Raw genomic sequence first — 24984 nt, 5'->3', positions numbered from 1 at the left:
ATTGCTTATAGTTTCAGAGGCTAGGAAGTCCAAAGTTGAGGGAACATAGCTGGTAAAGGCTTTCTTTGGTGGTGACTTCAGTGGTGGCAGGATATCACATTGTGAATGGAAGAGAGAGGATAACCTCCTCATTCACTCTCTTTTTAAAGCCCTCCAAACCACACTCACTTTTAATCCATTCACTACAGCATAGTCCTACAATCTAATAACCTCTTCAAGGCCCCATCGTTCAATCACTGTAATAGGATTTCCCACCCTCGACTATTAGAATGGGTATTTAAGCTTCAGTGAGGTTGGGGGGCATCCAATATACAGCAGCCACTGGTAAGAGCTCACACTTTGCAGGGCACCGAGGATACAGAGTTAGACACTTCTTTCACCTTAAGGTGAAACTAGCTAATAGCCTAGTTGGGAAGAACAGCAGCTAAATAAGCAACCATGATATTGGGGAATAAATGCTCTGATTAGAGGTTTCTAATCTCTGTTGATAGAATTGTGAATGACCAACCAATACTGGGAGGATGGGGAGCTAGGAAAGTCTTCCAAAGGAGTGGACCCTTGCAATGAGTCCACCAAGACACAGGCAGATGAAGGCTTGTAAGAGCATGACCTTAGTGAGTGTGGAGTGGGTGTGGAGTTAATGGTGCGAGACAAGACTGAAGGCTGAGAGAGATTACAGAGAGCCTTGTATGCTATGCCATGAAGTTCAGATTTTGTCTTGAAGAAAATGGCCTGCTGAAGGAAATGGTTAATGGCATCTGTGGTCAGCACCCAAGGACGTGTTCACTTGGTGAACTCGCATACGAGTTAACAACCAGGAAATATCAAGGATTGCAAACAATCCTTGAGAAAGTTTGAAGTTGTGAGAACACTTTCTTGGGATGTTCCCAGGAGGCACATTATAGATAACCAAGTGCTTGAAAAGGGAGGAACGGCCTTCTGCTCTTGAGAAAAGTATAACAGAATTTATGCATTAATGCTTATCTCGCATGCACAAGTTTGCTAAATGTAATAAATGTAGCGGCTGGGTCGGCGCTGCTCGCCTGAGAGAGCAGTAGCCCCCCGCTCTTCACCTGCATCTCCTCTGCTGTGTCTTCCTTCACATCTCCGATCATTTTAATCAACAGCCTGCTATTAAAGTATTCAGCAGAGGAGTAACCTTTGCCATCAGATTGGTATTTTAGACCACACACAATGCCAACCATTGAACTGGAGGCAATCCAGGTGAGGGATAAGGAGGGCTTGAACTAAGGCCATGGCAGGGGAGACTGTGTAGAGTGGAGCAGATTTAAGAGGGATTTAGGCTTTGAAACAGCAGGATTTAGTAACACATTGAATGAGGGCAATTAAGCCCAGTGAGGAGTCCAGGATAATGACCAGGTTTCCATGAAAGATATTGCTGCAAAAATTTCTCCATGGGCGAAATACTAGATTAAACGATATCTATAGTCCTTTACAGGTCTATGAGTCATAATTAAAAATTTTATTAACTCTCTGGACTTCTGACAGCTTCCACTAATTATTATAAAATGTAATAAAGCTAACTCTTATTTGTATAGTATGGTAGGATATAATCCATGCAAAAATAAATTGAGTGCTAACCATTCTGCAGAAAAATCGAAGAAATATATGTTATGAGCTCTAAAATTGATGATCCAAGTGCTATTTTTGGATAGTTTTTCATGCTTAATAATAATAAATAGAAAACAGGAAGGAAAAGCTCCTGTTTTTGAAGTCCTGCTCTCTTCTGTCACATACCACCTGAAGTTATTAAGAATCATCCGCTTTTCCTCTAGATGCTGTAGCCTCTTTCCTTCCCTTCTCCTCTTTCCTCTTTGCCTACTTTTCTCCTTTTCTCCTATAGATTTTGATCTTGCCTGCCCGAGTCTCACAGACATTTCTTGGAGATGTTTTCATGAAGTACTGTGAAGTAGCACTTATTGGGCTATGGATTTGGTCCTTAGAAAAGTCAGTGACCTCTTTCTCCCTCTTGTTTTCTCATTAAACTCACATATATTGTAAGCTCTGGGAGGCTCCCATGTTTATTATTATTATTATTATTATTATTATTATTATTATTATTATTATTATTATTATTATTATTATTATTATTATTATTATTATTATTATTATTATTATTATTATTATTATTATTATTATTATTATTATTATTATTATTATTATTATTATTATTATTATTATTATTATTATTATTATTATTATTATTATTATTATTATTATTATTATTATTATTATTATTATTATTATTATTATTATTATTATTATTATTATTATTATTATTATTATTATTATTATTATTATTATTATTATTATTATTATTATTATTATTATTATTATTATTATTATTATTATTATTATTATTACTTATTTATTTTTTTATTTATTGCACAATGCTATGTGCAATTAGAGCCTGATAAGAACCTGATTTCTATTATCACCATCAACATCTAAGAAGATTGGTCGTTTTATTCAAAGAAAGAAAGAGAAAGAGAGAGAGGGAGGGAGGGATAGTAGGAGGGAGAGAGAAAGAAAGGCAATATCATCCTTGTGAGGACTGTGGATATGAGCTGGTGGAGGGTGAGAAATACCTGTTACTAGAGAACAATGTGACAGACAACCTGATTTCACACAAGTCATTATATCTGGGATACCCTTGAGACCCAGAGGGATTATGCAGTCTAATCCCTGATGTAGAGTGACATAATGCAGGGAAAGAACTTAACACTTTCTGAGTTATGTGATTGTTCCCAATTTTATGCCAAAACGGTGTAACAAAAACCATGAGATTTAAAATGAATATTTTTATTTGGTATTAAAATGAAAGAGTGCCTTGTGAGTCCAGTAGCTTTTTGTTTCTGTCATTGCTTGGATCCCAAATTCTCTGAAAATCAGGATCTGGTCTCTCACTCCGCTGCCGGTTATGGTGATCAGCAAGAGACATTCTTTCCTGTTGCTGATGTTTGATTTTCCTTTCTCCTGTGTAAGGGCTGACGGGCAAAGGTTCAGTCACCATGTAGTCTAGAGGTGGTTGCCCATTTGTTCTTGGAAAAGAAATCATTGCAAATCCTTTCTGGAGAACCGTGGGATAATTGATTCCCAGTGCCTTGATGTATACCGTATATTAAAAAATACTTATAAATTTATTAGAATCAGAGATTAATGAAATCTGTGATTTATAATAATTAATCATATAGGATTCATCAAGTTTTAATCTGGATGAGTTAGCTAAAATTTTGCCAAGAAGCGTCTTCAAAACTTCTTATCTCTTCCTAGAAGCACCCTTGCCAGGGTTTCAAATTCTACCTGGAGGGATTTGGATGACAGTCAGTAGTGCATTTCCTACTCCACTTCCTTCTCTTAGAAAATACTATTGAATACCTACCAAAGTTACAAACTCATGTACCTCAAGAATGCTAGAATACTAGAATAACCTTCACCAAAACACATGACTGCAAATATCCTCTCTGGGTCCTCAGTCACCCTGTACCCTGAAGCCACTTTGTCCATAGAGCTTCATTCCTTTGTGGCACTTGAAATGCTTAAAAAAGACTACCTGGGTGATAATTATGTCTTTAAGTGAGAGAACTCTTATTTTATTTATCGTAACAACAAACATGATATTATATTGCAAATAGTATCCATATTGAAGTGTCAGCTGTGTTTTTGTTTAAATAGTAGGTCTTTTATATCATTACAACCACTTACTGATACATCTGAAAAGAATCTTTCAAGTTTGGGTGTAAACCAGCTTATGGATAGATTAGCATTGGCCTACATGAAAAGCTGATGCTTTAAATCCTGGCAGCCTGGATTGTCCTGTGGTTCTTATTTATTAATTTTTATTTTAGTCATAACATATTATATTATGTTATTGCCTGGGATTTGTGTCTAAGAACATTAAACAAGCATGTTTTGCCACCAAAACAAACAAACTGTTTGAACAATCAACGATCAGCGTAACAGAGTACAGGCAGAGGTATATAGGTGCAGAAAACTTTAAGAGAAACCCAGTTGCAGAAGATGCTTCCCTAACACATGGGGTTAAAATTATCTTGCTGTCTTTAAATTCCTCCCCCCTCCCATTTTATGACTTTAAGAAGCAAGGCCCTAAACATGTATTTTATCCAAATGATATCCTATGTAATGCAAGTAGGCTTAACACAAAACTAACCTCACTCCTCTCACTTTTGAATCTTGATTCCCAAGAATAATTATTTTCAGTATTTTATCCAAATGATATCCTATGTAATGCAAGTAGGCTTAACACAAAACTAACCTCACTCTTCTCACTTTTGAATCTTGATTCCCAAGAATAATTATTTTCAGCCCCTCTAGTTGTTTTTCTGGTATTTGTCTTCATATTTCCACGTAACACATTTATGCTGCTATGTCTTCATTTTTTAGCTTTTATCTTTATTGTCTTCCTACTGTGGAAGATGATGATTTAACTCCCTATCATACATAAATCACACATGCACATGCACATGAACACACATACACTTCCTCTCCTCCAATCCTTCCAGTAGGGTTGTATCATAATTTTGATTTAATTAATATTCAGTGTTTATGTTACCATGATTGTACACACGACATTACAATTAATCTAGATAGTGTCCTAAAATAACATTTCTCTTCTTATACAACATTTTGTTTTTCCTGGAATTAATCATTTCTTGCTTTGTTGTATGCTTGGTTTTTCTATGTGTCTATTATTAATTCATCCTCAAACTCTGACAGAACTCTACATATCCTCTCAGTACATCCAAACACATCAAACAGCCCATCAATTCTGTTTCTTTTCTTCTTGGAAGTACTTCTGGAGTCTTCCATCTTCCTGCTGTAATCTGCACTGGATGAGCTACAGACCAGTTGCACGGCTGTTTATTTTGACCTATCTTCATCATCACTTTGAGAAACCCCTATAATTCTCCTGTGTTGGATTACCTGTTGTCTGAATTCTGGCTCTTTCTCTTTCTTGTTTTCTTCCCTGTTTGGATCTTTCAGAAGCTTCCTAAGAAGAGTGCATGGGGGTTAAATATATTTTTGAGATTTCTGCATGTTTGAAATACTTTATTCTATCCACAACTTTATGTAGTTTGGTTGTATTTCTGTTTATCGAGAATAAAACTAATCTTTCTTCATAATTTTGAAGATTTTGCTTCATTTTCTTCTTACCAGAAGTTTTGCTGTTGAGAATGCTGAAGCCATTCTGAGCCCTAATCCTTTTTCTGGAATCTGTTTTCACTTTCAAGTGTTTCTAAATTTTGTGCTAATGTTCTTTCATATGGGTTTTTCTCCCTCCCCTTCATTTTCTTTTCTTTTTGCTGGCATTTGATAAGCATTTTCAATCCAAAAACTCATATTCTTCAATTCTCAGAAATATTTTTAAATTTCTTTGGTAATGGCTTCCCTTTATTTTCTCTCTTCGGGACTTTGAAATTTGAATGTGGAGCTGCCTGAATGAACCCTCTAATTTAGTGATCATTTTACATTTGTTTTACTTTCTGAAATATTTCATCAACTTTCTCTTATATCTTATCTATTGAAATATTCCTATATTTTTTATTCTTTTTTTTTTATTTCTAGGAGCTCTTTCTTGATCTCAGAATGTTCCTGTTTTTTTAGCCTCCTGTTCTTATTTGTGGACACAATATCTTCTCTCTGAGGATAACAGTATTCTTGAACTCACCTTCTACTTATGTCTTGTTTCTGTGTCCTCTGAATTTATCTCTTCTGCTTGTTTTGGTTTGTTTGGTTTCTTACTTTCACATTAGAGGCATAAAGGTGAGGTGCTGACATGCTGTTTGGAAGCTCTGGATGTATGGGCAAGGTCCACTGACCAGTGGGTTTTACTTTAGCATGAGCAGGTAGACTTGGTCATTAGTTGGGAGACATCCATACGTGAGTATCACTATCCTTGGGCCAATTTCTCCAGAGAATACTCTTCCAATTTCCTGCATGGGAAGGTGTAAGTTAGGCTGCTGCCATCTATGTGCTAAACAGGGAAAGGGGACAGGGACTCCCCGTTCAGTATGCAGAATTTCACTCTATAGACACTCGCTATGTCCTCAGCTGTGTTGATGTCCTTGAGTTCATCCTCTACAGAAAATGACCCTCTGATCTTCTGTGCAGAGGGACTGGAATTGGAAGAAAGAACATACAGAAATTTTCAACCAATTCTGTTTTCACTCCCACCTTCTGCAGTCCTCGGCACCTTCACTTCTGGGGACTGGTGTTGAGTGGAGTGACTGCTTTGTTTCTTGTGGCATCAGTCTCAGTTTCAGTTTTTCCTACTCTAGTAAGTCATTTACAACTTGGTCATCATCTGCTTTTCAGCTGTCAAAACACTGATGACATTTCTCTCCTGTTTTCCTCACTTTCTTTATACTTGACAATTTAGTTGAATATTCGGACAAAGCAGAGTGTCTCAGCCAGCTCAGGCTGCTAAAACAAAATACTGTAAACTGGGTGGCTTAAACAACAGACATATATTTCTCACAGTTCTGGAGGCTGGAAGTCCAAGATCAAGGTGCCAGTATGGTTGGGTTCTTGGTGGGGGCCCTCTTCCTGGCTTGCCTTCTCACTGTGTCCTCACATGGTGGAGAGAGAGAGAATCTGGTGTCTTCCTCCTCTTATAAAGACACTAATCCCACCTCGAAGTCCCTGCCGCATGACTTTATCTAAGCCTAATTACCACAAAAAGGCCCACCTCCAAATGCTATCACATTGGGGGTTAAGGCTTCGACATGAATTTTAGGAGGTACACAGCCATTCAGTCCATAACATGAAGGTAAGCAAATGTGTTCTATTTTCCATGCTTAACCAGAGGTCAGACCACGTAGCAGTTCTTTTTTGTTGTTGCTGTCCTGTTAGTGAGTCTCAAGACAGAAGTAATTGGAAGGGTGCTGTATCAGGTAACCTATTGCTATTTTCAGGTTTTTGAAAGAAAAGAGGGTAGAGTAAGAGAAGAGAAAAGGAAGGGAAGAAAAGGAAGGTGGAGTAGGATAAAGAAACACAAGAGGAAAAATAGAAGATGAGAAGACAAGCTATTACTGAGTAGTAAAATGAAAGCCATTGATGGACAAGCCATCATGTAGATGTTTCCATCTTCAGCCTAGCTCCCACCCTCATTTTTCATTGGAATGACAAGGGACTCTAGTACCTTGATGAACTGGGCACCAGATCCCTAGCATCCAGCCTAAGCTCTCTAATACTCTTGTAAAAATTAGTTTATTTTTATTTTTTTATTGGTTATGAATATTCATGAAGTACAAAGCTGATTGTCACCCCTCATGCCCAAGATGTGAAGACCAGATCTATACTGGCAGCATGCCCATTAACACAAATTGTGTTTGTACCCCATGTCCCCCACCCAATTATCCCCAGCCTCCCTCCTCCACCCCCTTTACCCCTTATCTACTTTGTATCGCAGTGTAGGATCTCTCCCTCTGCAAGTCCAACGCACCACTGTGGTCTTTCTTTCCTTCCTTCTTTCTCTCTTAGCTCCCACTTATGAGTGAAAATGTGCAGTATTTATCCCTCTGTGCTTTGCTTATTTCACTCAACATAAGTTTCTCCAGGCTCATCCATGTTGTTGCATCTGACAAGGGATTAATATCCATAATATACAAGGAACTCAAGCAATCACACAAGTAAAAAAAAGAATTGATGCTTCTGTTATGCCATTTATATTCCAGGATCTTTTTCTCACAAACTGAACTGCTTTTCATTTATAGATACTCACATGCCATATATGGTTAAGATATAATGGATTTGTAAGGAGAATGAGTTTTATCTGGGAGTCATTGCATGGAAATTGTAGAAATTATGTCCCAGAAATTTATGAGGTGACAAATTGTTATCCTTTTGTCATTTGCAGTTCTGATCGGTTTTCATTTTTGTACTTGGATAATGTTGGAGTTGTTGAAAGCTTAATGTTCTTTTCTAAGAACCCCCTTAGATAAATGATATAATTTAATGCAAAATGTTTCTATCACACACCTGCTATATTTCCTATAACTCTGAGTATGTAGAGGCTTTTTGGTTTCAGTGAAAGATTGTTTGATAGTGCATTCCTAAGTAATGCAGTTTTGACATGGCTTGCATATTTTCAAAATTTCCGGTAATAGAAATAAGTTAATAAAAAACTATTTTCACAAATTCTGATGTGTCTTAACATTAAAGTAAATAAAACCATGTAGATAGCTGTTTGATTGTTATTAAAATTTATTGAACTCAGCTGAAATCCTTGGTTCTTAGAATTGATGCTTTGCTATTTCCCCTTCAAATGATCATTTTAATGGTTTTTAATTTTTTTCTACATGTTCCTTCCACCCCAAGGTGAGTTGTCTGTTTCTTATTGTGGAAGAGTGAGATTTAATCTCCTTTTGTACATAATGCAGGGTGTTATTACATCATATTTAAATTACTAATAACAATCCCATTTTCAGGGGAAATATCATACATGTCTGTTGACTGGTAGTATCCATTAGAAATAGATATTGCTGGTTTCTAGCTGGTTAAATTAATCATAAGCTCACTTCTGAAATGTTTTCTGACTTGTTGATCCTGGTGCTTATCAGTGTACCATACTGCTACTTTTTAGGCTTCTCTGACCATGTATTTTCTTTCTTTCTTTTAAAAAAATTTTTTTTAAATTCAAAATATTTTAACATTTACTTCTACATATTTTTGGGGTACAGTGTGTTGTTTCAATGCATGCGTATACTGCACAATGATTCACTGAGGGTAGATAGCATAGTTTTGTACCTGTTAATCCACCACTTTTCTTCCTGACACCACCCTGCCACCCTCACCCTCTGGTAATCATTATTGTACTCTCTACTTTTATGAGAACTTTTTTTTTTTTTTTTTGTAAGATTCTACACGAGTGATACCGTGCAGTTTTGTGCCTGACTTACTTTACTTAATGTTATGGTTTCCAGTTCCATCCATGTTGCTGCAAATGATAGGGTATCATTTACTAAAAATAGCTGAGTAGTATTCCATTGTGTATATATATATATACTACGGTTTTTTATCCATTCATCCATTGATAGACATTAGGATTGATTGCTGATTTCATCTCTTGGCTGTTGTGAATAGGGCTGCAATGAACATGGGAGTTCAAGTATCTTTTTGATACACTGATTTCATTTCCTTTGGGTATATACCCAGTAGTGAGACAGCTAGGTCATAGAGTAGATCTATTTTTAGTTCTCTGAGTAACCTCCACACTGTTTTCCACAGTGGCTATACAAATTTACACTCCTACCAGCAATGTAGGAAAGTTCCTTTTTCTCTGCATCCTTGCCAGCATTTGTTATTTTCTGTCTTGCTGATAACAGCCATTCTAACTCACTGTGATGATATCTCATTGTGGTTTTAATTTTCATTTCCCTGATGATTAGTGATGTTGAGCATTTTTTTCATGTGCCTGTTGGCCATTTGTATGTCTTCTTTTGATAAATGTCTCTTGAGGTCCTTTGCACTTTTTTAAGTTGGATTATTTGTTTTTTTTGCTGTTGAGTCATTTAAGTTCCTTATATATTCCAGATATTAGCCCCTTGTCTGATGAGTGGTTGGCAAACACTTTCTCCTCTTCTATAGGTTGTCTCCTCACTTTGTTGACAGTGTCTCTGGCTGCGTAAAAGCTTTTTAGTGTGATGTAGTTCTATTTATGTATTTTTGCTTCAGTTGTCTGTGCCTTTGTAGTTTCACTCAAAAAAGCACTGCCCGCTCCTAGTGTGTGTAGCATTTCCCTTATGTTTTCTTCTAGTATTTTCATAGTTTCACATCTTAAATTTAGGTCTTTGATCCATTTTGAATTGATTTTTATGTGTGGTGAGAGATAAGGGTCTAGGTTCAATATTCTGCATGTGTATACTCAGTTTTCCCAGCACCATTTGTTGAAAAGGCTGTCTTTCCCCACTGTATATTTTTGGCACCTTTGTCGAAAATCAGTTGGTTGTGAGTGCATGGGTTTGTTTAGTGGCTCTCTATTCTATTCCACTGGTCAATTTGTCTGCTTTTATGCCAGCACCATACTGTTTTGGTTACTATAGCTTTATGGTATATTTTGAAGTCAGGAAGTCTAATCCCCCTAACTTTGTTCTTTTTGTTCAAGATTGCTTTATCTATATTGGGTCTTTTGTGGTTTCATACAAATTTTAAGATTTTTTTTTATTTCTGTGAAGAATGTCATTGATATTTTGATAGAGATTGTGTTGAATGAGTAGATTGCTTTGGGTAATATGGACATTTTGATGATGTTCATTCTTTCGACCCATGAACATGGGGTGTCTTTCTATGACTTGTGACCTCTTAAATTTTTTTTCACCAATGTATTTTAGCTTTCACCTCTTGTGTTAAATTTACTCTTAGGTATTTCATGTTTTTGGTAACTATTGTAAATGGGATTACTTTCTTGATTTCTTCTTCAGCTATTTCATTGTTGACACATAGGAAGGCTGTTGATTTTTGTGTGTTGGTTTTGTATCTTGCCACTTTACTGAATTCATTTATTGGTTATAGTAATGTTTTGTTGGAGTCTTTAGGGTTTTCTATGTATAGGATCATGTCATCTGCAAAGTGGGATAATTTGACTTCCTTTTTTCCAATGTGAGTGCCCTTTATTGCTTGCTGTTGCCTTATTGCACTGGCTAGAACTTCCAGTACTGTGTTGGATAAGAATGAGGAAACTTGACCATGTGTTTTCAAGGAGCCATTGAATGTTACTCACAGTTACCAGATTCCATTTTCTTGGTCTCATGTCCCTAGGTTACCCTGTATTATAGCATTTCTCACAACAAATAGTAATATTTGTTTACAGATAGTGTTATTCACTGTTAACTCCTTAAGACCAGGGATTGTGTCTTCTTATTCAGTTTTGTAACTCCAGATTTCAACAGAGAGCTCGGCATGTAGTAAGAGCTCAGTTAATGCTCCATAAGTGATGGTGGACATGCCTGGATTTATAGAGAAAAGGAGCTTGAAAGATGCTCTTTCAGGAGGATGTTAGCAAATGAAATTTCTGTCCAGCCTGAACAAGAAAGTCTGCCATAAAGCATTTTTCTAAACTATTCAGTCCTGATCATTTAAAACTTTGGAGTTCAGATTTTGATTATACTACTTTGTCTGCTGATATGATGTTTAATTATGCACATCAAGGAAATTTAATGACCAAGGAGACAATTATTGAGAGATAATAGCAAAGTACAATAAGTATACATGGCTATTAGGAGTAGGGCACAAGGTCTGCATTTGACTCCTTAGTTGCTGTGTGATCTTTGGGGACAGTTTATTAAATGTAAAAAGAATTTTATAATGTCTACCCTACTTACCCAATAGCACTGGGATATTATGAGGATGAAATGAGTTACTAAAGCATGGTGAATTATTATTTTCCATTCAAATATGTTATTATTTTTTCTATTTTTTATAAAAATGGATTTTCATTGAGGAAAATGTAATAGAGTTAATATCTTTAGGGCAAGGATGTCGCATCTCAAACTACTGTTTGTCTTCTGTTTTGAATAAAATCTAGTCCAAAATTTATTTTAACAAGAGTACTTTGAAGAATTAAAATGTAAGATGGCTTGAATATTCACTCTCATGAATATTCACATGAATATTCACTCTCCTCTCTTTTTAGTACTATTTGAAGTAAAATATATAACTGTATTTTTAACCTTTTAATATTCCAAACACATAGATCAAATCCTTCTGTGATCTTGTCTTACCTAGAGAAACACTACAGGGTACTTCATTTGCTTGAAAGATTGAGTTTTAAATTTTTTTTTTAATGCCATTTTCCTTCAATGGAGTCCATTTTTTAGTTTGGTCATTGCTGTACAATGGTTGTATTAGTCAGGGTTCTCCAGAGAGACGGAATGAATAGGATAGATATAGGTAGATAAATACATAAGATAGACAGGATTAATTAGGAGAATTGGCTCGTGTGATTATAGAGCCTGAGAAGTACCACAATAAGCTATCTGCAAGCTGGAGATCCTGGGAAACTGGCAATGTAGCTCAGTCCAAGTCCGAAGATCTGAGAACCAGGGAAGCTGATGTAACTCTCAATCTGAGGCTGAAGGCCTGAGAACCTGGGGACCACTGGTGTAAGTCCGATAGTCCAAAGCCAGAGAACCTGGTGTTCTGATGTCCAAAGGCAGAAGAAGAAGAGTCCTGGCTCCAGGAGGGAAAGAGAGCAAATTCATCTTTCCTCTGCCTTTTTGTTCTATCCAGGCCCTCAGCCAACTGGATGGGACCCACCAATGCTGAGGGAGGATTTTTCCTGCTCAGTCTACCAACTCACATGCCAGTCTCCTCCAGCAGCACTCTCAGAGACATCCCCAGAAATAATGCTTTTCCAGCTCTCTGGGTATCCCTTAATCCAGTCAAGCAGACACATGAAAAAAGTAACCACCACATGGAACATGGTGAGACATTTGCACTGAAGGGTTATTTGGCTAAAATAGTGATTTTTCTGCTATCAGTTTTGTCTTCCTAAAATCAATAATGTCACCCACCGTTGAGTATCTGTTAAAAATGCTGCTTTGAGCAAAGACCACTGGCTGAAAGCCAATACACAGCAGAATAAAGAGATGCTGATAAGTAGAATAAGATAATATTTGGGGTTGAATAGGAGAATGCTCATGGTTGTTTGCAAGCTCTGATAGCTGTTGCCAGGATACTGTTGAGAGTGTCCTTTCTGCGGAAGGTTTTTGGAAATGACTTTATATTATGTACACATATAACATAGATACAAAGATGCTTTGCCTTTCTCTGAAATATGGTGATTTTAACACATGGATATATTTATTAGATCATTCCACTATGTCATGAAACTGGAACTTCTTACTTACTCACGTATTCATCACATATTCATAGAATGCCCTCAGGTATCAGGCTTCACTTGAACCTAGAGAAACATTGCAATGTGAGCTCCATCAAGTCAGGGGCCTTCGGCATATTGTTCACTGTGATCACCCCTGTGTCTAAAAGCCACTGACATATAGTAGGTGCCCAAAAAACATTCGCTGCAAGATTAAAGAAAGGCAGATACCACGGTGCTCTTCCTTTCCCCTCACTAACTTAATTGGTAGTGTCTAAAAGCCACTGACATATAGTAGGTGCCCAAAAAACATTCGCTGCAAGATTAAAGAAGGGCAGATACCACGGTGCTCTTCCTTTCCCCTCACTAACTTAATTGGTATAATTCTGTAATGAATTTCTAATCTGTAACTAAATTACTAATTCTGTAATGAGCTTAATTCAAAGATCAATACTACTTTATTTGTTTGCCCAGAATGGGTAAGAAACCTTAATTCTAATACTGTCTTTGGCATAATAGTTTTCCTGGTTAATGGGCTGGAAATTATGGAATTTCTCTTCTCTCTTGAGTTTGTGCATATGGGCATTTGTATTTTTTTTTAACTTAAATATCTTTAGGTACTAGATTGGTTAAATAAATTATTGTACATTCATACAATGGAACTCAGTATAAAATTTTAAAATCATATTTTGAGTAATATTTGAATAATTAAAATAATACTTACAATATTCAATGATAAAAATTTAAACCAAATGTATGTGTAGTAACACTGAATATAAATACATAGATAAATGATAAGTAGATACCTGGACATACATATTTATCAGGAAATTATGAGAAAAATATGCCAAAATCATATCATTTTTTTTCTTTATAATTTTCTGTATTTAGCATTTATTACTTTTGTATTCAGAAAAGTACATTTTACTTAACAGGGATTTACTGTCTTTTTAAAATAATTAATTAATTAATTTTTAATTATTTAATTTTAAATTTTACTTCTCAATATACATTGTAGTTCATTTTCAAGCCCCTTTACTCATTCCACTTCCCTCCTTCCCCCCCATCATATCTGTTCACTTGAATTAAATAGTTCAAGGAACTTTTATGGTTATTCTGTCTTCTTTCCCCCCACCCTTGATTTGTTTGTGTGTGTATTTATTTTTAGCTCCCACAAATAAGTGAGAACATGTGGTATTTCTCTTTCTGTAGCTGACTTGTTTCACTTAATATAATTTTCTCTAAGTCCATCCATGTTGTTGCAAATGGTAGTATTTTGTTCTTTTTTATAGCAGAGTAGTATTCCATTGTGTAGATATACCACAGTTTCCTTATCCAGTCATCTGATGATGGACATTTGGGCTGGTTCCAACTCTTAGCTATTGTAAATAGAGCTTCAAAAACATTGAAGTACAGGTATCCCTTTGGCATGATGATTTCCATTCCTTTGGGTATATTCCCAACAGTGGAAGAGCTGGGTCATATAGTAGGTCTATTTGTAATTGTTTGAGGAACTGCCATACCATTTTCCATAAAGGCTGCACCCTTTTGCAGTCCCATCAACAGTGTATGAGAGTTCCTTTTTCTCTGCAACCTCTCCAGCACTTATCATTCTTAGTATTTTGGATGTTAGCAAACCTAACTGGAGTGAGATGGTATCTCAAAGTGGTCTTGATTTGCATTTCCCAGATGCTGAGTGAGGTTGAGCATTTTTTCATGTGTCTGTTGGCTATTCGTATATCTTCCTTTGAGAAATGCCTATTCAGCTCCTTTGCCCATTTTTTAATTGGGTTATTTGCTTTTTTGCAGTAAAGTTGTTTGAGTTCCTTCTATATTCTGATCTGTAGATCACTTTGGGTAATATGGACATTTTCACAATGTTGATTCTTCCAATCCAAGAGCAAGGGATATCTTTTCATCTTCTTGTGTCTTCTTTAATTTCTCTAAACAGTGGTTTGTAGTTCTCTTTGTAGAGATTTTTCACATCCTTGGTCAGCTTTATTCCTAAGTATTTTATTTTTTTTTTGGTGACTATTGTAAATGCGCTACCTTTCTTGATTTCTTTTTCAGCATGTTCACTGTTGGAGTATAGAAATGCTACTGATTTTTGTGTGTTGATTTAGTATCCTGCAACTTTGCTGACACCAGTTATCAACTCTAAGAGTTTTTTAATAGAGGCTTTAGGCTGTTCAATATATAAGATCATATCATCTGCAAACAGGGACAACTTGACTTCATCCTTTTCAATCTGGACTCCCTTTATTTCCTTTTCTTCTCTGATTGCTCTGGCTAGTACTTCCAACACTGTGTTGAATAAGAGTGGTGATAGTGGGCATCCATATCTAGTTCCTGTTTTTAAGGTAAAAGCTTTCAGTTTTTCCCCATTCAGGATGATATTTGCAGTGGGCTTATTGTATTTGGGTTTAATTATGTTGAGATACTTTTTGTCTATGCTTAACTTGTAGAGAGTCTTCATCATGAAAGAATGTTGAATTTTGCCAAATGCTTTTTCAGTGTCTATAGAGATGATCATATGTTTTTTGTCTTTGCTTTTATTGATGTGATGTATCACATTTACTGATTTCCGTGTGTTTAACCAACCTTGCATCCGTGGGATGAATCCCACTTGATCATGGTGGATAATTTTGTGTATTTGTTGCTGTATACTGTTAGCTAGTATTTTATTGAGGATTTCTGCATCTATGTTCATCAAGGATATTGCCTGTAGTATTCTATTTTTGATGTATCTTTGTCTGGTTTTAGTATCAGGGTGATGTTTGCCTCCTAGAATGAGTTTGGGAGAATGGCCTCTGTTTCAGTCTTTTGGAATACTTTGTAGAGAATTCTACAGTTCCTCTTTGAAGGTTTGGTAGAACTCTGCAGTGAACTCATCTGGTCCTGGACTTTTCTTTGTTGGGAGCCTTCTGATAACAGCTTCAATCTCTTATTGTTAATGGTCTGTTCAGATTTTCTATATCTTCTTGGCTCAGTTTGGTAGTTTGTATGTGTTCAGAAATTTGTCCATTTCCTCCAGATTTTCAAATTTGTTGGCATATAGTTGTTTATAGTAGTCTCTAATGATTCCTTGTATTTCAGATGTATCAGTCCTAATATCACCTTTTTCATTTCTAATTTTTGTTATTTGGGTCTTCTCTCTTCTTTTCTTAATTAATCTTGCTAAAGGTTTGTCAGTTTTATTTATCTTTTCAAAAAACCAACTTTTTGTTTTATTGATCTTTTGTATTGTTTTTCAGGTTTCTATTTCATTAAGTTCTGCTCTGATCTTAATTACTTCTTTCTGTCTACTAATTTTAGGTTTGGCTTATTCCTGTTTTTCTAAATCTTTAAGGTGAAGTGTTAGGTTGTTTGCTTGCCATCTTTCCATTCTTTTGAAGTAAGTATTTAATGCAATAAATTTCCCCCTTAGTACTGCTTTTGCAGTATCCCACAGGTTTTGGTATGATGTGTCATTATTTTCATTAGTTTTAAGAAATTTTTTGATTTCCTGTTTAATTTCTTCTTGGACCCAAATATCATTAAGTAGAAGGTTGTTTAATTTCTGTGTGTTTGTATAGTTTCCAGAATTTCATTTATTATTGATTTCTAATTTTAATCCATTGTGATCTGATAAAATACATGGAATAATTACAGTTTTTTTGAATTTGTAGAGACTTGCTTTGTGACCTAACATGTGGTCTACCCTGGAGAATGTTCCATGTGCTGATGAGAAGAATGAATATTCTGAGGTTGTTGGATGGAATGTTCTGTAGATATCTGCCACATCCAATTGGTGTAAAGTATTGTTTAGATTTTGTGTTTCTTTATTGATTTTTTGCCTAGATGATCTGTCCAGTGATGAGAGTGGGGTGTTCACATCCCCCGCTATTATGGTGTTAGTGTCTATCTCTTTCTTTATATCTAATAGTGTTTGCTGTGTAAATCTGGCTGCTCCAACATTGGGTGTGTATATATTTATGATTGTTATGTCTTCTTAATTGATAGATCCTTTTATCATTATATGGTGGCCTTCTTCATCTCTTTTTATGGTTTTTGCTTTAAAGTCTATTTTATCTGAAATAAGAATAGGCACTCCAGCTCATTTTTCATTTCTACTTGCATGATATATCTTTTTCCATCCTTTCACTCTTAGTCTATGTGCGTCTTTACAGGTCCAGTGAGTCTCCTGAAGACAGCATATTGTTGGGTCCATCTTTTCAATCCAGTCAGTCTGTGTCTTTTGAATGGGGAATTTAATCCCTTTACCTTTAGAGTTATTATTGAAAGGTGTTGATGTACTCCTAGCATTTTGCTGATTTTTGTTTAGATGTCTTCAGTACCTTTGTTCTTCTCTTTCTAATTTTCTGCTTGTCTTCTGTATATGTTGGTTTCTTGGGGTGATAGATAAGCAATTTTTTTCTCTTTTGTTAGCATTTTTGTTTTGCTGGCAGGTATTGTTCTTTCTTGAGTATTCATGGCAGTGTTGGTTGTTTTTGTGGTATCAAACCCCGTACTTCCTAGAGAATTTCTTGTAGGGCTGGTCATGTGGTAGTGAACTCCCATAGTTTTTGTTTGTCTGAAAAATATAGTATTTGTCCTTCATTTTGGAAGGATAACCTTGCTGGGTAAAGCATTCTTGGCTGGCAATTTTTGTCCTTTAGTGTTTTGAGTATATCATCCTATTCTTTTCTGGCTTTTAGTTTTTCTGATGAAAAGTCTGATGTTATTCTGATTGGGGCTCCCTTGAAGGTGACTTGCCACTCCTCTCTTGCAGCTTTTAAGATTCTATCTTTGTCTTTGAGTTTTGCCAGTTTGATTATCACATGTCTTGGAGAGGATCTTTTTCGGTTGAATGTGTTTGGAGATCTTTGGGCTTCCTGAATCTGGAGATCTGTGACTTTCTGTATTCCTGGGAAGTTTTCTGCTATTATTTCATTGAATATGTTTTTAATGCCATTTCCTTTTTCCTCCCCTTCTGGAATACCCATGATTCGGATATTTGAGCACTTAATGTTGTCTGTTATTTTTCTTAGATTTTCTTCAATTTTTAAAATTCTTTTGTCTTTTTTCTGGTCTGCCTGTGTTAATTCAGACAGCCTGTCTTCAAGGTCAGAAATTCTCTCTTCTGCTTGTTCGAGTCTGCTGGTTAAACTCTCTGTTGTGTTTTTTATTTCACTGATTGAATCCTTCAGCTCCACAAGCTCAGCTACATTCTTTTTCAAGGCATTTATTTCTTTGTACATTTCTTCTTTCAGATTCATTATATTTTTTCTCATTTCATTGTGTTGTCTAACTGAGTTTTCCTGTATCTCATTTAGTTTTCTTAGAATTGTTACTCTAGATTCCTCATCTGTCATTTCAAAGACTTCATGTTCTATAGGACTAGCACTTGAGAGTTATTATTTTCCTTTGGTGGTGATGTACTTTCTTGATTTTTCATATTTCTGTTATCTTTTCTTTGGCGTTTTGTCATTGTGGCTGGGGGTATCACAGTCCATTTGTTTCACCCAGATAACTAGCTTGGATCCTGAAGGGACTGCCACTTCTGGTCAGCAGGAACTAGCCTGGGCTGGGGTTCCCACTACATCTGCCTGTTCTGAGACCGCTAGCTCAGGGTGTGGGAGTCCCAAGGCTCTTATATCTCCTACAGGGGCAGGGATTAGCCTGAGACCGAGGTCCTGCCCCAACTGTTTTCTGTGGCAAGACTGTCTCGCATTGTGGGTGCCATGAGGTTCTAAAGTCTCTCCTGGTGGCAGGGACTGGTCAGGGTCCTGCCTGCCTTCTCCAGATTGGATGGCTCAGGGTGTGGGAGCCCTCAGCCTCTTAAGTCTCTCTATGCAGTGGTGAACAACCTGAGCTGAGCTCCCATGGCATACAGTTCCTGCCTGTTCCAGTTAAGATCTTGGGTCTTCTGTTGTTGCTCCTTAATAGTTGCAAATTGGTCATTCCGTGGGAGAGAGCAACACCAGGAACCGACCTCTCCACCATATTGACTGGAACTCCCATATTGGGCATTTGAGCATTTAGAGGGAGTTAGTGTTCTCTTTTGAGACCTTTATGCCATATTGTTGGCCCCAATATTTGGGAACCTACTCTGAACAGGCAAAAACAAACAGACAAAACAAAAATCTAAAACATTTTCAAAAATAATCCAAATAATTACAAATGTCTCCAACACATTAACAAATTCTGTTTAAACCTAGTCAAGTGCCTCTTCTCCAACTGTTCCTAACCCCATAGTTGGAGCTTTCAGAAAATCCATTTTTTGCCCAGTTCCAAAGATACCCCAAACTGGTGGTCTGCTCTCTCGTCTCCCCTTTCTACTCTCGTTCTCTTTTATCTTCTCATTCTTCCACCTTGCCATTTATCTTCTCATTCTCTCCCTGTCCTGGTTTTCTTCTTCAGTATCTCTTACTTTGTTTCCCCAAATCTTTCCTACCTACTATACCCCTGCCTCCTTAGACATTTCCAGATCACAGGAGTGGGAAGAGCAACACGTCAGGAATTCAGTTCTATCCTGCGGTGGGCATGAGTTTCCCTTCTCACTGTAGAGCTCTGCAGCAGACTTAATGTCCCCCTTGACAGGAATCTCTAGTAAGTTATTATTCAGTGTGCATTTGGAGAACAAAATTTGGGGGCTCTAGAAATAATGTTGTTGGTGAATATTACTTGATGAAAGAGAGCTCCTGGGGCTGGCTGGCTGGTTAGCTCAGTTGGTTAGAGCAAGGACCTGTTATTCCTGCTTCTGGGACTGCTGTGGGAAGACAGCCTTCGGCTCTCAGCCCCTTGAGGGATTTCCCTAGCTACAAATGAGCTGCCTTGCCCAAGGTCACCTTCCCCTCTTCCCAGGATGATCCACATACAATGACTGTATTGCTCAGGGTTCTCAAGAGAAAAAGAACCAACTATATGTGTAGTTATAAATATATAGTTATATATATAGTTATAGCCACACACACACACAAACACATATATATGTATATATATATATACATACATCTATATACACACATACACACACATACATATACATACATATATATACACACACACACACATACATATACATACACACACACACACAAACACACACACACTAAAAACATAATTCCTTACCCTTTTAGATTTTTTTAAACACACTTTTCTACTGAAATACCAGCGAGTTTTATGATTCTAGTTCTCTTATCTCTGTTGGCTACAATTCCAATTTTGTGAGGTTTGTGTAGATTGACTTTCTTTGAAGAGGAGTTTCTACATTAAATAAAATTCTATTAATACTTGACTTGTACTATCATTTCATAAATATATCTTTATTTCTCTAAAAATTTCAATTTGTAAATATGGTGAATCCCTCTTCAAGATTTCCAGTCAGTAAAGGACCTGTTATTCCTGCTTCTGGGACTGCTGTGGGAAGACAGCCTTCGGCTCTCAGCCCCTTGAGGGATTTCCCTAGCTACAAATGAGCTGCCTTGCCCAAGGTCACCTTCCCCTCTTCCCAGGATGATCCACATACAATGACTGTATTGCTCAGGGTTCTCAAGAGAAAAAGAACCAACTATATGTGTAGTTATAAATATATAGTTATATATATAGTTATAGCCACACACACACACAAACACATATATATGTGTATATATATATATACATACATCTATATACACACACACACACACATACATATACATACACACACACACACAAACACACACACACATATATATATATATGAAGAGATTTACTATAAGGTATTGGCTTATACTACCTGACTTTAAATTATACTGCAAAGCTATAGTAACCAAAACAGCATGGTATTGGTATAAAAACAGACACTCAGACCAATGGAATAGAATAGAGAACCAAGAAATCAACCCACATACTTACAGCCAACTGATATTTGACAAGGGTTACAGGAGCATACATTGGGGAAAGGACTAGCTATTCAATAAGTGGTGCTAGGAAAACTGGACATCCATATGTAGAAGAATGAAACTAGACCTGTACCTCTCATGATACATACCAAAGTCAACTAAGAATCAATTAAAGTCTTATATATAAGACCTGAAACGATAAAACTACTAAAAGAAAACATAGGGGAAACACCTCAGGAAGTAGGACTTGGCAAATACAATATGACAAGACCCTAAAACACAGGCATCAAAGAAAAAAAAACGGAGAATAATGGTATTATATCAAACTAAAAAGTTTCTGCACAGCAAAAGAAACAGTTAAGAGAGCAAAAAACAATCTATGGAATGAGAGGATATATTTGCAAACTATGCATCTGATTAATATCCAGAATATACACAGAACTCAAACAACTTAACAGTAAAAACAACAAATAACCCAATTAAAAGTGGGCAAAGGAGCTGAAGAGGCATTTCTCAAAGGAAGATACACAAATGGACAACAGACACATGAAAAAATGCCCAACATGACTAGTCAGCAGGGAAATGCAAATCAAAACCACATTGAGATATCATCTCACACCAGTTAGACTGGCAAGTATCAAAAAGACTGGAGAGTGCACCGCTTGGGAGCGTGGCAGCGCTCCTGCCGAGGGTTCGGATCCCATGTGGAGACCGGTTCCGCTCACTGGCTGAGCATGGTGCGGGCGTAACACCGAGGGTTGCGATCCCGTTGCCGGTCCCCGGTACGGGTGCGACACCGAGGGTTGTGATCCCATTACCGGTCAGTAAAGAAGACAAAAAGGGAAAAAAAAATGTGTAAATGAAACAGAAAATGTGGTTGTTTCTACAACTTTTCTTAATAGTTGGCACCTTTAATACTTTAATAGTTTTTACCATTCTATTATTTTTAAGAGGTTAAATTCTAATTTTCAATCCAGGTATTCAAATATTCTACCCAAATCTTCAAAATACTTATGGACTCCCTTTGAAAGAGATGTGGATTCTTGGGGTAGGAATTGGGGAGTCGGGGGGAGAATGTAAGTAGCTTTTCTAATTCTCTCACCTTGAAATTGCCCTGATCTATTTTGATCATCAGCAATAGATGAGAAGTGAAATCTAGTCATTTTATTTATTGGCATAGGCAAGTGAGCAAGTATCACTTCTCAGAATTTAGGATATTTGATATCATACAAAGAATGACAAATGGTTCAAGAATATAATCTGTTGAAAAACATCCTGTTTCAGGTATGAGTATCGACTATCTACCCTGTCAGTGATGGTGATGATGCATCTCTGGTTACAGTTATTATTGTTTAGCAGTGATAATAATGTGCCTTGTGTGTATAGAACTTTATCCTTTTTATTTGGATTCTTACAACATCCCTGGGAGATAGTTATTATGAACCTTGTTACAGAGATGAGGAAACTGAGAGATGAAAGACCTGTTCTGGGTCAGACAGGACCCACCTTCAGTTATTTTGACACCAAGTCTGTTTACTTCTCCACTCTACCAACTCTCTGCACTCGCAAACCAACACATACAGGCATAAACCTTTCATTTCTGGATCCTGAGACATCAGACCACTCACCATGAGTCTCAGCTTTTTAAAGATTTAAAAATTCTGAAATGGCATTGTTTACAGATTTGCTCTTGTGTCAATAAAAGCTGTCCTACAGATGAATGCACTAAGGCCGAGGTGGTGCTCTAATTCATGAGACCCTGATAAAAACTATTTGGGGAGGCAGACCCCATTTCAGTGCATCTTCCTCTTAATTATCATGGTCCATTTTTTTAAAAGTCTTTTGATGACATTTATTTTTAAACATATATTTACATGCAGCTATTTATTTTCCTACTCGACTGAGAAGTCTTTGAAAGTGGGACTGTTTCATTTCTATTTCAATATCCTAGCAGCACCTATCACAAGTCTTGCATTTATTTATGGAATAAATATTTGTTGAAGTCTCTATATAGGAAGTGCAGTGATAAATGTTGGGGTATGGTGGTAAATGTGAAAGATAAGTTTCAGGAGTTATGGAGTTCTAGTTGAAGGAGAGAGAAAAAACAGTGTCAAAACAATAAAAAAATTACACTTACTGTGGTTGCTGCAGTGCAAAAATGAAGTGGAAGGAGAGGAACATCCCTGTAGATGTGCATTTACAGAAACAATTGGAAAAGTTTGAGGGTAGACTGGCTATATGACGAAGAAGTTTAAGTCAGTTCTGTAATCTGCATGAGTCCTAAGTATCTTAATTAAGTGCTTAATACTCAGTAGAAGTACTGTGCTGTATTTATGTAGCTGTCAATTAGATTTACAAGGGACAACCAGCTGGATTTTTAAAAAATGAGTCTTTAAATTTGCTTTATCTTATTCATCAATCATTTGCAGCCACTAAACCATTAAGCTCCAGGTATAGTCAATTATGGATGAGCAAGATGATAGAAAAAGTCTAGACTTTCAGTCAGAAAGACCTGGCTTTGAACTGGGTTCCAGCCTGTTGCAAGCTGTTAATCCTTCTGTTTCTCAGTTTCCTCATCAGAAAGATGGTGATAATACTAACATTAGAGTGCTGTAGTTAGGAACAGTGATGGTATCACAGAATGAATGAGACTGGAAAGGAGCAATCACTTGGGTTGTAAAGTGTACATGAAGTGTTCAGTTCAACAAATGATTTTTTAAGTACCACCAAATAATCAGAAGGAGGAAAATTACAGAGACTGCAAGGAAACAAGAAAGCAAATTCTAGGAAACAGCAGATTATAAATTCCTCAATGCAACATTTTTTTTTTTCCCCTAAGCACTCAGGTTTAAAAATTGTTTCTTGTGGAACTGGCATACCTGTAGAATAGGAAAGTTAGTGTCCCTTAAATTGCATAGCACCAGTAGTCTTTCAGAGTGAAATACAGAAAAATAGATGCAGTGGAAAAATTCTCTGGTGAAGAGCAACTTCTGTTTCTTCCACCCACCTTAGGAGTTGAGATCAAAACAGAGTCTCTTTAAAACGTTAAACAATAAATATGTACAATTACTATGTGTCAATTCAAAATAAATTAATTCAATTCATAAAAAAGAAAAAGAACAACTTCTGTTTCTTCCACCCACCTTAGGAGTTGAGATCAAAACAGAGTCTCTTTAAAACGTCAAACAATAAATATGTACAATTACTATGTGTCAATTCAAAATAAATTAATTCAATTCATAAAAAAGAAAAAGAAAGACAGATGTTGGTGATTATATGGAAAACCTATCTTGGATTAGGACTAAATGTTTGAATTTTACTGGGTTTTAAACCAAACTCCAACAGTATGTAATGACCCCTTCTTAGGAAGTCATAGAACTATTTTGGGGGATGACTCATTTGACATTTATTACTGCATTTTTATATACATTATGCTGTTATCTTTCGTTGTTATCTAATTTTATACTCTTATCTGGCTTTTATGTGCACATCTTGTCATTCAGTTATATTATGAGATTGCTGAGGACAGGCAATCTCTGAATGTCTGTAGCTCCTGAAACATAGTAGACCATGAGTGCAAATGAATGGATTAATTGTCTGACATTTTGACTATTGTACAGATATGCAGTGTGAATGAGTTTCAGGGCTAAGCAAAGAATTCTAATGTTCTAACTCCAGTCACTTGAGAAGTAATCAGTCCATAATTTAATAAAATATCCATAAGGTACCAAACAGCAAAATGCCATGTGGACAGATTCTCCACAAGTATTTGTTCAGCTGAAATAAATTAATTGCTCAGTGCCTCTTTCCATGAAAATACAAATTGACCATGCTGACAAATATAAGGTGAGGTAAAAGAACAGAAAAGAGTGAAAGAGATTTAGACTATGTTAAAATATAATCCAACTGACTCAACTTTTTATGAACAAAAATGTTCAATAGGTCCTTTGTGAATGAATAAATCAATGAATTCAAACTAAACCATATGTCTGGGTTGCCTGTTTGTTTCATCTGATATAGTCGTAATAAAATTTTCCTGGCCTTCATTTCTTCTGGCTATGAAGTTAGTAGTAGTCTCAGAATGATACTCATGATACAACATGTCTTTAATGAGAGGCTTAAGTAATCATGGCAATTTAATTAAAAGGGCAGTCATATTTTGAAACAGCTACTGCTCTTTAGAGACTGTTATAGTATTGGTGTTGCATTTCTGTACTTACCTAATGTTTTCACTCACCCCGGTTAGTTTGTTTGATTTTT

General features: G+C 36.4%; 1 protein-coding gene and 1 pseudogene across 2 annotated transcripts in view; one reads left to right on the top strand and one right to left on the bottom strand.

The window, feature by feature from the left end:
* Nucleotides 1-3034, bottom strand: part of LOC103589476 — a 61518-nt pseudogene extending 58484 nt beyond the window's left edge.
* The window catches only part of GRM8 (glutamate receptor, metabotropic 8), a 773290-nt gene that overhangs the window by 319655 nt on the left and 428651 nt on the right, over nucleotides 1-24984 (top strand). The gene's annotated exons all lie outside the window — the stretch shown is intronic.

This window comes from Galeopterus variegatus, unplaced genomic scaffold (assembly GCF_000696425.1).
Source record: "Galeopterus variegatus unplaced genomic scaffold, G_variegatus-3.0.2 Scaffold40, whole genome shotgun sequence".
Classification (NCBI taxonomy): Eukaryota; Metazoa; Chordata; class Mammalia; order Dermoptera; family Cynocephalidae; genus Galeopterus; species Galeopterus variegatus.
This window is presented reverse-complemented; position numbering and strand designations above follow the sequence as displayed.